The sequence below is a fragment of the Schistocerca gregaria genome, chromosome 4 (assembly GCF_023897955.1).
Source record: "Schistocerca gregaria isolate iqSchGreg1 chromosome 4, iqSchGreg1.2, whole genome shotgun sequence".
NCBI classification, from domain to species: Eukaryota; Metazoa; Arthropoda; class Insecta; order Orthoptera; family Acrididae; genus Schistocerca; species Schistocerca gregaria.
In genome coordinates this window covers 115,969,701-115,983,906 of record NC_064923.1, presented here as the reverse complement: position 1 = coordinate 115,983,906, position 14,206 = coordinate 115,969,701, and the positions used below count along the sequence as shown (strand labels likewise).

General features: G+C 45.0%; 1 protein-coding gene across 4 annotated transcripts in view; it reads left to right on the top strand.

Annotated features, from left to right (window-relative positions):
• LOC126268110 (epidermal growth factor receptor) overlaps positions 1-14,206 on the top strand; it is a 706,996-nt gene that overhangs the window by 461,811 nt on the left and 230,979 nt on the right. Inside the window, exon 1 of one of the 4 annotated variants that reach the window (XM_049973623.1) lies at positions 13,197-13,652. The exons of 2 other annotated variants lie outside the window; for them this stretch is intronic. The gene's annotated coding sequence lies outside the window, so the exon portion shown is untranslated. Of the gene's footprint in view, positions 1-13,196; positions 13,653-14,206 lie in introns of those variants that run through there. One more of the 4 variants, XM_049973625.1, reaches the window with a different exon arrangement.

Here is a 14,206-nt window from a genome sequence, read left to right as displayed (position 1 = left end):
GTTGGGGCGTGAGCGGAAGACGGCCTAACGGTGTGCGGGACCGTAGCCCAGCTTCATGGAGCCGGTTGCGAATGGTCCTCGCCGATACCCCAGGAGCAACAGTGTCCCTAATTTGCTGGGAAGTGGCGGTGCGGTCCCCCACGGCACTGCGTAGGATCCTACGGTCTTGGCGTGCATCCGTGCGTCGCTGCGGTCCGGTTCCAGGTCGACGGGCACGTGCACCTTCCGCCGACCACTGGCGACAACATCGATGTACTGTGTAGACCTCGCGCCCCACGTGTTGAGCAATTCGGCGGTACGTCCACCCGGCCTCCCGCATGCCCACTATACGCCCTCGCTCAAAGTCCGTCAACTGCACATACGGTTCACGTCCACGCTGTCGCGGCATGCTACCAGTCTTAAAGACTGTTTTGGAGCTCCGTATGCCACGGCAAACTGGCTGACACTGACGGCGGCGGTGCACAAATGCTGCGCAGCTAGCGCCATTCGACGGCCAACACCGCGGTTCCTGGTGTGTCCGCTGTGCCGTGCGTTTGATCATTGTACAGCCCTCTCGCAGTGTCCGGAGCAAGTATGGTAGGTCTCACAGACCGGTGTCAATGTGTTCTTTTTTCCATTTCCAGGAGTGTAGTTCCGCGTAATCAGCGCGTACACAACTTTCCCACTAGAGCGCGCACCGCTAAGCACCACAGCGCAGTTGCAGCGCTCGTCCGTCTCCGCACTACGAGATGGCGCTGTCTTAGAGACGGACCAAATTCTGCTTCCGCCTATCCGCGTATTAATATGTAACGCAGCCAGTGAGATTGTTGCTAACGTAGAACCTTTTCTCCTCGCGGATCACACTCGCGCAGTGATACCCGAACGTGCGAGGTATTATAACGAGTGTACAGACCTCCGATTACTCAGTCTGCATTAATCTATAGTCAAGTTTCAGTCTGCGCCTAATAAGGTTGTCATATTCCTGTTCATAGCCATGAAGATAAATGTATAGACACTTTGTCAAGTATCAGAGATATGTGAAAATAAGATTAACGTACCAAGACCAAAGGAACTACAGATTGTCAATTGTAAACAGCATCCAGAATCAACTTAAGTAATTTTTATGCTTTTTTATTATTTTAATAAATGTGTGTGTGAAATTAATCAAGTTCTGTTTAAAGTTGCTCGCCGTCAATCTGCTACTCTAAGCGTGCAAGTGGCATTTCTATCGTCTGACCTAACGGCAGAAGATAAACACGCCACGATAAGACCACCAGACATATTGCTGACACTCGTGTACATCGCTAGAGCGACAAGTCAAATAATCTGATGGTGTGTGTACCGAAGGTCTTACAGTACGCACACCACACTAGGTTTCAGTCCGGATAACCCAACCTTCTTCAGAATAACAGTATCTATCGTTTGTCCACAGTGGACATCGTCAAGCTGAAACTACAAATCCATAAATTATCATCACAATGTAAAATTTGTCTGGAACTGCCTCGACCCACTTCGCGACCGCGATGCGACAGCTACGAGTGCTGTACTATAACTGACCGTAGTGTTATGAGGCCCGCTTGGGTGGACACAATAAACGCGAATATTTGACTTCCAATAGCGGTAAATAGAGGATATAAAATGTAGGGTGGCAATGGCAAGGAAAGCGCTTCTGAAGAAGAAAAATTTGTTAACATCGAGTATAGATTTTGGTGTCAGGAAGTCGTTTCTGAAAGTATTTGTATGGAGTGTAGCCATGTATGGAAGTGAAACGTGGACGATAAACAGTTTGGACAAGAAGAGAATAGAAGCGTTCCAAATGTGGTGCTACAGAAGAATGCTGAAGATTAGATGGGTAAATCAGACAACTAATGAGGAGGTATTGAATAGAATTGGGGAGGAGTTTGTTGCACAACTTGACCAGAAGAAGGGATTGGTTGGTAGGACATGTTCTGAGACATCGAGGGATCGCCAATTTAGTATTGGAGGGCAGCGTGGAAGATAAAAATCATAGAAGGAGACCAAGAGGTGAATACACTAAGCAGATGCAGAAGGATGTAGGCTGCAGTACGTACTGGGAGATGAAGAAGCTTGCAAAGGATAGAGTAGCATGGAGAGCTGCATAAAACCTGTCAACAACAACAACAACAGCGGTAAAATACAAAATTACTTCTTTTACATGCGGTGTAATGTAAGGCAATAAAGAGAGACTGAAGTAGTAAATCATGGAATAAGAGTAGATAACGGACGACAAAAAATAGGCAGCAGCGCAGCAACGGCGTAGTCAGGCCACAGCAACTTTCACTCCGCGGGTGGCAGGGCGGGGGTGGGGTTAGTCTCCCACCGCCACGCACCGCCTGCGGCAGCCTCTGTGAGGTGCTCGCCGTCTGGACCGCCGCTGCGCTGCCTTCCACCGTCCACTCTACAATTACCAGCACAGAGCTGTTAGATCACGCGGAAGATCCTTCATGGCACTAAGGGACTGAACTTCTGAGGTATCAGTCCCCTAGAACTTAGAACCTAAGCAACCTAAGGACATCACACACATCCATGCCCGAGGCAGGATTCGAACATGCCACCATAGCGGTCGCGCTGTTCCAGACTGAAGCGCCTAGAACCGCTCGGCCACTCCGGCAGGCAAAGATCCTTCATGAGCGTTAAATTATATCACTTACGAGTTGACAGTGTTAAAGATTGACGTCTTTGCAAACAGAACACAGCATCAGAATGAATCTTTTACTCTGCACCGAACTGTGTGCTCATTTGAAACTTGCGGGCACATTATAACTGTGAGCTGTGCTGAGTCTCGAACTCCGAAAATTGCAAGTCCGTACACATAAACGCTGCCGATTGCGCATATACCGGTTGGAAACAATCCCGTAGACTGTAGCTAAGCCATTACTCCGCAATATCCTTTCTTTTAGGAGTGCAGGTCACAGAAGAAATGCAGGAAAACTTCAGTGAAGTTTGGAAAGAGGGGAGAGGTACTACTACAAAAAAGTGAAACTATGACGGCAGCTTGTGTCTCACGCCTGGTACCTCAGTAAGTAGGAACATTTTACATGAAAGGCAAGTTTCCGGATTCGAAAGCTGGTGCGGTGCGCCGTTTTAATCTGCCAGCTAGTTTAAAAACAGCGCACAATCTATTGTAGGATGAAAGATTCATTCTGAATAGTATTTTATAACTGCGAGTATCTCTGCATTCAATATTATTAACACTGAGGTAAACTTACCTATATAAAATGACGAAGCTCTCGAATAAGCTTAAAGTCGAATACGAACTTTTTCGCATCTTGACGTCTTCATATCTGCAAAGTCGGAAAGTTGTATAACTGCCAGAAAAATGATGCTATCGGCTATTTTGGGTCTTCTGGCGTTAGAATAACTTCCCGTGTAGACCAGTGGAGCGCTGTAGGTCTATTATTGTTCACAACACATGGGAATGGCATATTGCCTAATGTCGGGAGCCCGATGAGGAAAGCTTCTACCAACAGTCTTTCGCAGCGCAACATCTTTGGCAGAGACGTTGCCCGCTATTACTCAGACGCTATAGAAGTTTTACTTTTCTGCGCGATATCCAAAATACCACAAAATTACAATTTTCTTTATTGACCAAAACTCTTACAGTGTACATGAAACAAGATAGAACAATAAGACTGGAATATCAAGTACGAATGCTCTGATTAAAAGTGATGTAAGATAGGGGTGTAGTCTTTTGCCCCTACTGTTCAAGTCTTTACATCGTAGAAGCGATGATGAAAATAAAAGAAAGGCTCAAGACTGGAATGAGTATTCAAAGTGAAAGGATATCAGTGATGAGATGCGCTGATCGCACTGCTGTCCTCATTGAAAGTGAAGAAGAAATACAGAATCTGTCGAATGGAGTGAACAGTCCGAGTACAGAATATGGATTGAGAATAAACTGGGAAAAGACAAAAGTAATAATAAGTAGCAGGAATGAGCATATCAAGAAGCTTAACATCAAAATTGGTGATCACGAAGTAGACGAATTTAAGGACTTCTGATACCTTAGAAGCACGATTAGCCATGACTGACGGAAGGAGGAGGATACAAAGTACAGATTAGCACAGGCAAAGAGAGTATTCCTCGCCAAGAGAGGGAAGTCAAATAGTATCAAACATAGGCCTTGATGTGAAATAGAAATTTCTGAGAATGTACACTTGGAGCTCAGTATTGTATGGTAGTGAGACATGGACTTTGGGAAAACTGCAACAGAAGAGAGCCGAGCGGTCTACGGCGTTGCAGTCATGGACTGCGCGGCTGATCCCGGCGGAGGTTCGAGTCCTCCCTCGGGCATGGGTGTATGTGTTTGTCCTTAGGATAATTTAGGTTAAGTAGTGTGTAAGCTTAGGGACTGCTGACCTTAGCAGTTAAGTCCCATAAGATTTCACACACATTTGAACATTTTGAACAACAGAAGAGAATCGAAGCATTTGACATGTGGTGCTACAGAGGAATGTAACAAATTACGTGAACTGATAAGGTAAGGAATGAGAAGGTTGTCCACAGAATCAGCGGAATATATGGAAAAATCTAACAGGACGTATAGTGCGCGCAAAATGCCGTTGCCGTTAGATACGCAGTCGGCTGGGGAGGTGTTGGAGAGTGGCAATGGTGGGGGGTCGCTCATAGTGTTGTAGGGGAAGCGCCACTCTAAACTGAAGCCTACACTCACATTCTTTTTGTAAATAGTAAGGGAGGCACTCCACCCCCACACTTGCATGCCGACAATTCAAAAAGATCTACTGTCACCTCTGCTTTCGTCAATTTCTAAAAAAAAAAAAAATCCAGCGAAAATGCAGCGATATATTTTCGCCTGGCTTGTTAAACCATTTGAAACTTTCAGAGAAGCGTCACGAGTAGCGAATTTTGAGTAAAGCCTACACATTTCTCCATCTCCCATGTCAAAATTTGCTTCTTTTGCCAAAACACTGCGGAGTTCATACTGTCACACCGCACCAACACACTATGCAGGCACAGTTGCGAGAGAATTATGAAACAGTGGTTTATTAAATTTATTAAGTAGGGAACTGAGAAACGTAAAGTCAGTATATGAAAAAGCACACCCTCGGTACAGAAAAAGTGTAATGTCTTCACACTAAATATCGCAATAACTATGACCATTAACGAAATGATAGGCACATCATTATGAACCTGACATATAAACCTGTAAGTAAAGGAAAACTGAAATTCTTTTACCGAATAGTTTCTGTAAAATAGTTTGAGAAAGACTGCAGGGAGCGCTCCTCGATTCTGACAATGCTGACCGGCCATAAAATGGAAAGCAGTCATCGGCTTGTCCTTCTGAACACACGAATGAACTCGCGCAGCGCTTTGGACCAAAACTCATCACTGCGCGAGCTATAGCGACAGGATGGTCTGTTAAGACATCGGGGAATGACTTCCATGGTACCAGAGGGAGCTGCAGAAGGTAAAAAGTGAAAAGTGTAGAAGAAGAGAGACATTTGAATTCATTTAGCAAATAATTGAAGACGTATAATTGAAGACGGAATTGAAGAAGTTGTTTAAAATTTTCAAATGTTACTCTGAGATGAAAAGGTTGGCACAGGAAAGGAATTGGTGGCGGGCCACATCAAAGCAAAGACTGATGGCACAAAAAAAACCCCTCACTAAAAGTCCACGATTTTTGCAAAAACATACAATGTCTTATGGGACAACAGCAATCAGTGAAATTACAATGCTACTTAAAAACCGTCTTGATTGCAAATATTTTTATTCATATGACCGGTTTCGGTTCATTCAGAACCATCTTCAGATCTGATATTTCAGTTACAGGAGTAACCCGTCCAATACCAGAAGTTTTCACATGCTACATCACATCATGTGACGTAGCATGTGAATACTGCTGGATTTGGACGGGTTACTCCTGTAACTGAAATATCAGATCTGAAGATGGTTCTGAATGAACCGAAACCGGTCATATGAATAAAAATATTTGCAATCAAGACGGTTTTTAAGTAACATTATAAAAGTCCACGAAGTTTACATTTAGAGAGAATCTAGGACATAGATGGTTACCGGCAGTAGCTCTTTTCGCACACCACCCGGTCCTGTAACCGGAAGGAGGGAGGGGGTGGGGAAGGGGGGAGGGGGGAGATAAAGGAGGGGGCAATGAGAGTGGCGCAGGAAGTGCGCTCCGTCACACACCGTAAGGTGGCACCTGAAGTATAGATGCAGATATAGATTAAGCAACGTCGCTAGCAACTCGGTCTGAGGGGAACTTTTCCTCTGGCTAATGACTCCTCTGTTGTCAGAACATAACGCATGTATAAGAAGACGGAATTATCTTCCGTGGCGAGAAGTATGTTTTCTCGTGACGTTTAATTAACATCGTTCCCACATAGTTATAGGCCCCACGCCAGTTTTAAGTTCAACAGTTCATTTACAGCACCAGTGGCTCAATACTAATACCTCTATTGTGTTACTTTCTTAACTGTATTCTCCTTCTTTCTCTTCTCTATAATATGGGGAGAGCATCACGCAATGATGTTAAACTGACAAGCTTGTAAGATTTTCGCAACTCTCATATTGTTCCATTGCGAACAGAGGTCTTCCTTTTCTTCTAGAGCGCATTCGAAAGACATAACTCAAATTATAAGTGCGACGTGCAAGACGCTATGGTAGTGACACAAGTTGAATAGGAGTTTTCACGATTCAGATATTTGGGAAACGAGCAACGTTTGAAATTGACGGATGAGTCCACTTGGAAGAGGCGCGATTGTAGGCGCTCACAGATACTGTACGTCCTTCTGTTAGATTTAGAACGAGTATCTCACCTATGTCAAACAGTGGATGAGCTACAAATTCGCTTCTTAATTCTTGGAGGACAGAAATACAAGGTGGGAAAAACGAAACTGGACAGCAATTTTTTTGTGTCATCCTTCTGCGACTGGTTTGACGCAGCGCGTCACGAATTCCTCTCCTGTGCCAACCTTTTCATCCCGGAGTAGCACTTGCAACCTACGTCCTCAATTATTTGCAGATGTATTCCAATCTCTGTCCTCATCTACAGCTCACATAAAACTTAGGCCAAGAGATCGACAAAAAATGGCCGTTATGCTTTTGGAGACACAGAATAGCTCTATGCGTTGGACGCTTGTCATGGTGAAGATTGTGTGTCTGAATCCAATCTTCTCCACTCTGCGGTCCACTTTCAAAAATTTGTCTTTGTGATGGCCCTTCATACGTACTTTCTCTTAAAAGTACTTGCCTTTGTTATGGTCAGATAAATTCTTGAACGTCATCCCATTCATATGTTCTATGGGAATAAAATAAATGGAGATACAATAATGTGAAATAATACATGTGCAAACCGTTCACATTCGCTGAACTTTCAATGCAATGCCTGTGTAGCGGCAAGTTAAAATTTGTGCCAGACAATTTTCAGTTGCCATTGTATACGCCTAAGAATTTTATCTTCTTATTTTTATTTATTTATTTAATCGGATAACAGTATGCCAATTTTCAAAGATGCTTTTAAAATGAAATGGTAACGCTCTGAAATCAGTATGAAAATAAATAAAATTTGGTAGCTCCGTAATGATTTTTTCCCCTTATACAAACAATCTATGTCTGCTGGGACAAAAATCAGATTGGAAGGGACGCATCTGGTCGTATTTTGACATGAAACGACAAGCGCCGTGATGTAACAGGAAACGTGATATAGCTCACCAAACAACTGGTTTCGATTGTTTTATGGTCCAATCACGACGTTCCCAGGCGCACTACAATCGTACCTGGCGGTGTCGTTGGGTCAGCCGGGTCACACGCGAGGCACACTTTCGGTAAAGCCCCAGCTGCAAACGCTTTTGCCTTCCACAGCACAACCTTTCCATGCTGCATGAGCCACAGACTGCTATATATTGTGCTTTACGTTGTTAAAACAGCTGAAGAATTCGTGTTCCGCAAACGTTATATATATATATATATATATATATATATATATATATATATATATATATATATATATATATATATATATAACACTTACGTTTGTTGCATATTTCAGTCCTGTCTCTGTAGCTTACTGGGTGATTTGCAGACAATAGTAACACTGTTTGAGTTCAGATGAGTGCTTGGCATTACTACTACAGTTGTTTTTTTATTAAATCAGGATCGCTAATTTTCATAAAATGTTCACAGGTGTTGGCGTGAATATTCACAAGACATTTCTCAAGAACTGAAGAAAATATTTGTGTGCACCTGATCGTAGACTGTGATGAATTCGATTTTACCGAAATACGCGTACATTTTAGCAGCTATTCTGGCGGTCAGTCAGAGCATCTCAAAGAATGTGGATGAAGTAGCTGGAGCCTCATATCGCGTTACCTCGAGAATTCTTGTCAGAGGAATTCTTGCTGTCACGGCGGCCTGTGAAACTCCTAGTCCCTATTTGGGGTTCTTCGAAACGACGCCATGGTCCAGGACTTGGTAGAGCTTTTAGAAATAGGAGAAGGTCATTCCGAACACTGAGAAACATATTTAATTTTAAACCAGTTACCAGTGGCAATTTTGTGCTATAGATTTATTTATACGTACTTGGTAACGGTTTCGATCTCACAAAAATGTCTCCTCAGATTTTTACAAGCGTGTCTGATGGACACTTGTAGACCGTTAGTAGCTGTACGGCAGATACATTGTAGAGCTATTGAAACTTAAAGTAATTAGCCACTGAAGAGCTATTAAAACTTAAAGTAATTAGCCACGTTAGGTGTGTCGTTTATGTATAAGTAACGTGTAGCACGCTCCTGAATGAAGAAATCGTTTTATGTGAACATCACAGAGTTGTACCAGGTGATCAAAAAGCTTGTAAAGGTAACATCTTCCATACTTTATAAGCTTATTACAGACTTTAACTATTGCATCCCCCTTTTATTTTCGCTGTTTCAATTAAGTATTGAAAACTAGTGTATGCCGACATTAGCGACATCCGGTGATCTTACAACACAAACATCTTGTGGCTACTGTACGACAGTTTGTTTTAAACAGTAGTGCTATTGACAACGTGACTCGTGCATGTGATGTGATTTATATGTATTTGACGTTGCTGGTGCTGATTCCGTATTTAACATTTGACGATGTCACTATGGCTGCAGTACATCAGGACTTAGTTTTTATGAAGCAGGTATGCCTCTTCATATTTAAAGCGCACAAATGTAAATTTTGTCAGTACTACTTTTCAATATGCTCTATGTATTGTTCTTAAGCAGTACACGGTTTGCGAGTGTATTTATATTTTCCCCATTTTTGCTGCAGATCTGATGATGGGTCATTAGAGACCGAAACCGGTAATCTGTTATACAAAAAAGGATTGTGACCAAAGACGTAAATTAAAGGAAAATTAAATTTAAACTCATTCCAAGGTAGGCGGAGTAAGAGAGTAAGTTTGAAAATTGTCTGAAGAAAGGAAATAAAAAGACACGGGGAGAAGATGAACAAATATTGCAGGGAAAAAAAAGAACGAATGAGAGAGAATGGAAATCGTCTCGTGGCGCCTAGGTGTCCGAGGAGGGAGTCAGAAAGAAGTAGAGGTTTTCGTAGTGCTTGGTGTCGGTACAGTATGACGTTGGTAAGGAAGGTGAGCTGGCGCCGCTGCTGCTACTGCCCTACCCCTGGCCACGCGACATGCTGACAGAGTGCCCCTGCCCGTCCTGCTACCGGCTGCCGGCTGCGTGCCTCAGCGGGCTGCAAGCGGCACTTCCGGCAATTAGGGGCCGCCTTCCGGCCCTGCACACCTCTGCACCCCTCCCAGCTACCGCTGGCCCACTTACGGCCGCGCTGCACTCCGCTTACCACCACCTCGTTTCTATTTCCAACCGTCTCAGTGTCATCATTCCTTCGGCACGAATGTTTCGACCGTAAAGGACGGCGTTATGAGGGATGAATAAAAATAAAACAGGTAGGAGACGAGGTACTGGCAGAAGTAAAGCTGTGAGTACCGGGCGTGAGTTGTGCTTCGGTAGCTCAGTTGGTAGAGTACTTGCCCGCGAAAGGCAAAGGTCCCGAGTTCGAGTCTCGGTCGGGCACACAGTTTTAATCTGCCAGGAAGTTTCATATCAGCGCACACTCCGCTGCAGAGTGAAAATCTCATTCTGGAAAAATAAAACAGTTATTGAGTCAGTCACTAATGCTGTTTTCCTTCGGTACTTTCACCTTTGTCATCTTAAGCCACGGTCCTTTCCGTGCTCAGTCCTCCCACCATAGTGCTATTCTGTTGACAATGCTCAGAGCTAATGCTGCATCGTAACGTAAACATTATTCTTCTCGTCATTTATCGTCATCATCAGCATCTTCTTCTTCTTCAGTCGCTTGTCTCTTGTGTCCTGCTCTTCTAGTCCTGTTTCGCCATTTTGAACGTATTTCGTCGTTTCAGGGTGCAGTCACATCGTTTTCAAACCGTTCTTCAGCATCCTAGTCCACGTACGCAGAGGGAGTCCAGGGCCTCTTAAGGGCTCTTTTGTGTCGAGTAGTGTTCTAGTTCAAATGGTTCAAATGACTCTGAGCACTGTGGGACTTAATATCTGAGGTCATCAGTCCCTTAGAACTTAGAACTACTTAAACCTGACATCACACACATCCATGCCCCAGGCAGGATTCGAACCTGCGACCGTAACAGTCGCGCGGTTCCGAACTGAACGACTAGAGCCGCTCGGTCACAGATGCCGGCAATGTTCTAGTTATACAGCTGCATTCACAGGGCACGATACACCCATACCACCGTAGGCTTTCAGCTACTTCTGTTACCTCAAACGTGCTTGGTAAGTGGTCTTTCCTATCCTGTCTTCATTTTCGTATTTATTTAATAATTGCTGCCGCGTGGAATAAGGCGAGCGGTCTAGGGCACTGCAGTCATGGACTGTGCGGCTGGTCCCGGCGGAGGTTCGAGTCCTCCCTTGGGCATGGGTGTGTGTGTGTGTTTGTCCTTAGGATAGTTTAGGTTAAGTAGTGTGTAAGCTTAGGGACTGATGACCTTAGCAGTAAAGTCCCATAAGATTTCACGCACATGTTTAATAGTTGATGTTTCTGCATGTGAGCTGCATCCTTGAGGCAACAGCGGGCCGTGTTTACAGTTATTATTATTATTGTTCCGTGGTACATTAATAAATTGTTTCCTTATTTTAGAAAAGATATCTGTACAGTCCCGAGACCCATTGCTAGTTAACTACTTAAAAAGAATAAAACAATGGAAAATCCAGATCGGAATAATGACAATATTATAACGATACACTGCTACTCACCAAGCGGAGATGTTGAGTTGCAGACAGCGCGACAAAAAGGCTATTAAACGCATAAGCTTTCGGCCGCAAGTCTTTGTCCCAAAATAAACACATCAATTAGAACTTTCGTTCGAGACATTCCAACAGTACATGTTCAGGTGTTCTTACTTCTCCACAAGCGCTTCTGTCGTTGCTTCTTATATTGAATCTATGGAGATAATTTAGACAAGATCCGTGTCCCATCAGCATGTAGATCAAGCCCCATCAAAGGAACTATGTGACTCAAATTCGCTTGCTCCCAAAGGACTCTTCTTCCTAATTGGTGACATTATCCATTGCGTCATATTCTCATCTGATGACTTAGTGTAAGCATGGGCCATTGTAAGACCAATTACTTAGATCAGTTAGTTAGAAATGAGCGTTATATAAGGGCTGCTCTGTGGTTGTACGACAGTTTACGGAACAGCATTATGATTGCTTCATATTATGGGATTTGATTTTTCACTCTCCACATTCCTTGCAATTCGCGGTAAGTCTATACAGTTCGTTTACGACGTAAATACCTTGTAATTGCGGCTAGTCTACGAGCCACCGTTAGCGTTATTCGGTATTTTTATTAGCTCTGCAATTCAATGTAATGGTGCTCATCGCACTGTACTTCCAAGAACAGCATTACCTTACAACAGTGAAACCTTAGAGTTTGTCTGCTGCTGGTCCGTCATTCGCAGAATCCTTGATTTTCGCGGATGATGCTGTAGTATACAGAGAAGTTTCAGCATTAGAAAATTGTAGCGAAATGCACCAAGATCTGCAGCGGATAGGCACTTGGTGCAGGGAGTGGCAACTGACCCTTAACATAGACAAATGTAACGTATTGTGAATACATAGAAAGATGGATCCTTTATTGTATGATTATGTGGTAGCGGAACAAACACTGGTAGCAGTTACTTCTGTGAAATATCTGGGAGTATGCGTGCGGAATGATTTGAAGTGGAATGATCATATAAAATTAATTGTTGGTAGGGCGGGTACCAGGTTGAGGTTCATTGTGAGAGTCCTTAGAAAATGTAGTCCATCAACAAAGGAGGTGGCTTACAAAACACTCGTTGGCCCTATACTTAAGTATTACTCATCAGTGTGGGATCCGCACCAGGTCGGGTTGACGGAGGAGATAGAGAAGATCCAAAGAAGAGCGGCGCGTTTCGTCACAGGGTTATTTGGTAACCGCGATAGCGTTACGGAGATGGTTAGCGAACTCAAGTGGCAGACTCTGCAAGAGAGGCGCTCTGCATCGCGGTGTAGCTTGCTGGCCAGGCTTCGAGAGGGTGCGTTTCTGGATGAGGTATCGAATATATTGCTTCCCCCTACTTTTACCTCCATAGGAGATCACGAATGTAAAATTAGAGAGATTCGAGCGCGCACCGGGGGCTTTCCGACAGTCGTTCTTCCCGCGAAACATACGCGACTGGGTCAGGAAAGGGAGGTAATGACAGTGGCACGTAAAGTGCCCTCCGCCACACACCGTTGGGTGGCTTGCGGAGTATAAATGTAGATGAAGATGTAAACGAAATGACGTTAGGTAGCATCTAATGTGAACACACCTGCAATGGACTGTGACATTGCCTTCTGTCTATTGTGAGCGTTCTTTAAGACAAATGTCGGGATGGTACCTTTGGAAGGGCGTGGGCGATTTTTCCGCGTATCGTTTCCAAATCCCAGCTCGCGGTCCCTCAGTAGTGACCCCGGCGTCGACGTGCTGCAAATCGCCGAGCTTCCTTCCTCGGCCGCCGGCTGTCCGGCTCGCTCGGCGTGCGCAGTTGGGCGGTCAGATGTAAACAAACGGGGCGTCCAGCGGCGCAGGGGCGGGAGCGAGCGGCAGTGGCCGGCGCGGCGCGGCGCGCGCTGCCTCCAGTTCCCCCCCTGCTCCGGCGTATTTACCTGAGCCGCCCGAGGCGCTGGCGCACCTTGAGTGGCCCGCCCGGTGTCCGGTCTTACCTGCGCCGGCAGTCTGCGCCGAGCTCACGGCCGGGCATGCGAGCGTGCGGGCGGTGCGTGCTGCGTGTGCGTCTGCGTCTGCGTCAGGACACGCGCCACGTGCGACAAAGGAACTGCACACCGTCCGATACTAGCCACTCCCTGCTGCCGTGGAGCCATCTGGCATTAAACGTACCGTGACACTCGTGTTTGTGTGAGAGGTTCGCCTCAAACGTTTCGTGTGAAAGTGACTGTAGCGGTGGAGTACTCTCCTCGAAGCGAGCCAGCTGTTTACCGCTTTTCTCATTCCCAGACGGTACGCTTGCTTCGGAAATTTGCATTACTGCTCCCCTACACCTTCCAGAACGAACTTCCCAACCTCTCGGTGAAACTGTACTGAACTTCAAACGTGGCCAATGTCGCAGTAGCCGCGCCGGCGCTCAGGTAAGCAAACAGCGGTCGGCATTCCGCTACTGCTGCTCGCCAGCCGACGATCGCGAACAACGCTTTCGCTGATCCCCACCACCTTTTCTGTCGCTCTGTTTTGTTGTTCTGATTGCGACACGTAGACAAGCGCACCTCCTATACACTTTCAGTATTGAACAGTATTTCTTATGTTACGGTTCAAGGTATTTCTCTTGCTCCCGACTAGGTCGGACTATTTTGATTTCACACAGTGTACGCCGGCGTATTCCGTATTATTGCGATCATATAATAAAAAAGATGTATTAATACCGTTAATTGTTCGTCAGACAAATAGAGGTGCAAGAGTTCTTACACGAAGCTGCAGGTTGCCTGATCGGAAGAGAACTGCCGCACCGACCTTTGCTTAGACTTCGAATTTTTGCACTCTTCTTAAGAGCAGAGCAGAGAATTTAAACACACAGGCCCGGTGTTATAACGTGACTCATCATGCTTAATTTCTTTCAGAACCGTTCAAACGGCTCTGAGCACTAAACATCTGAGGTCATCACGCCCCTAGAACTTAGAACTACTTA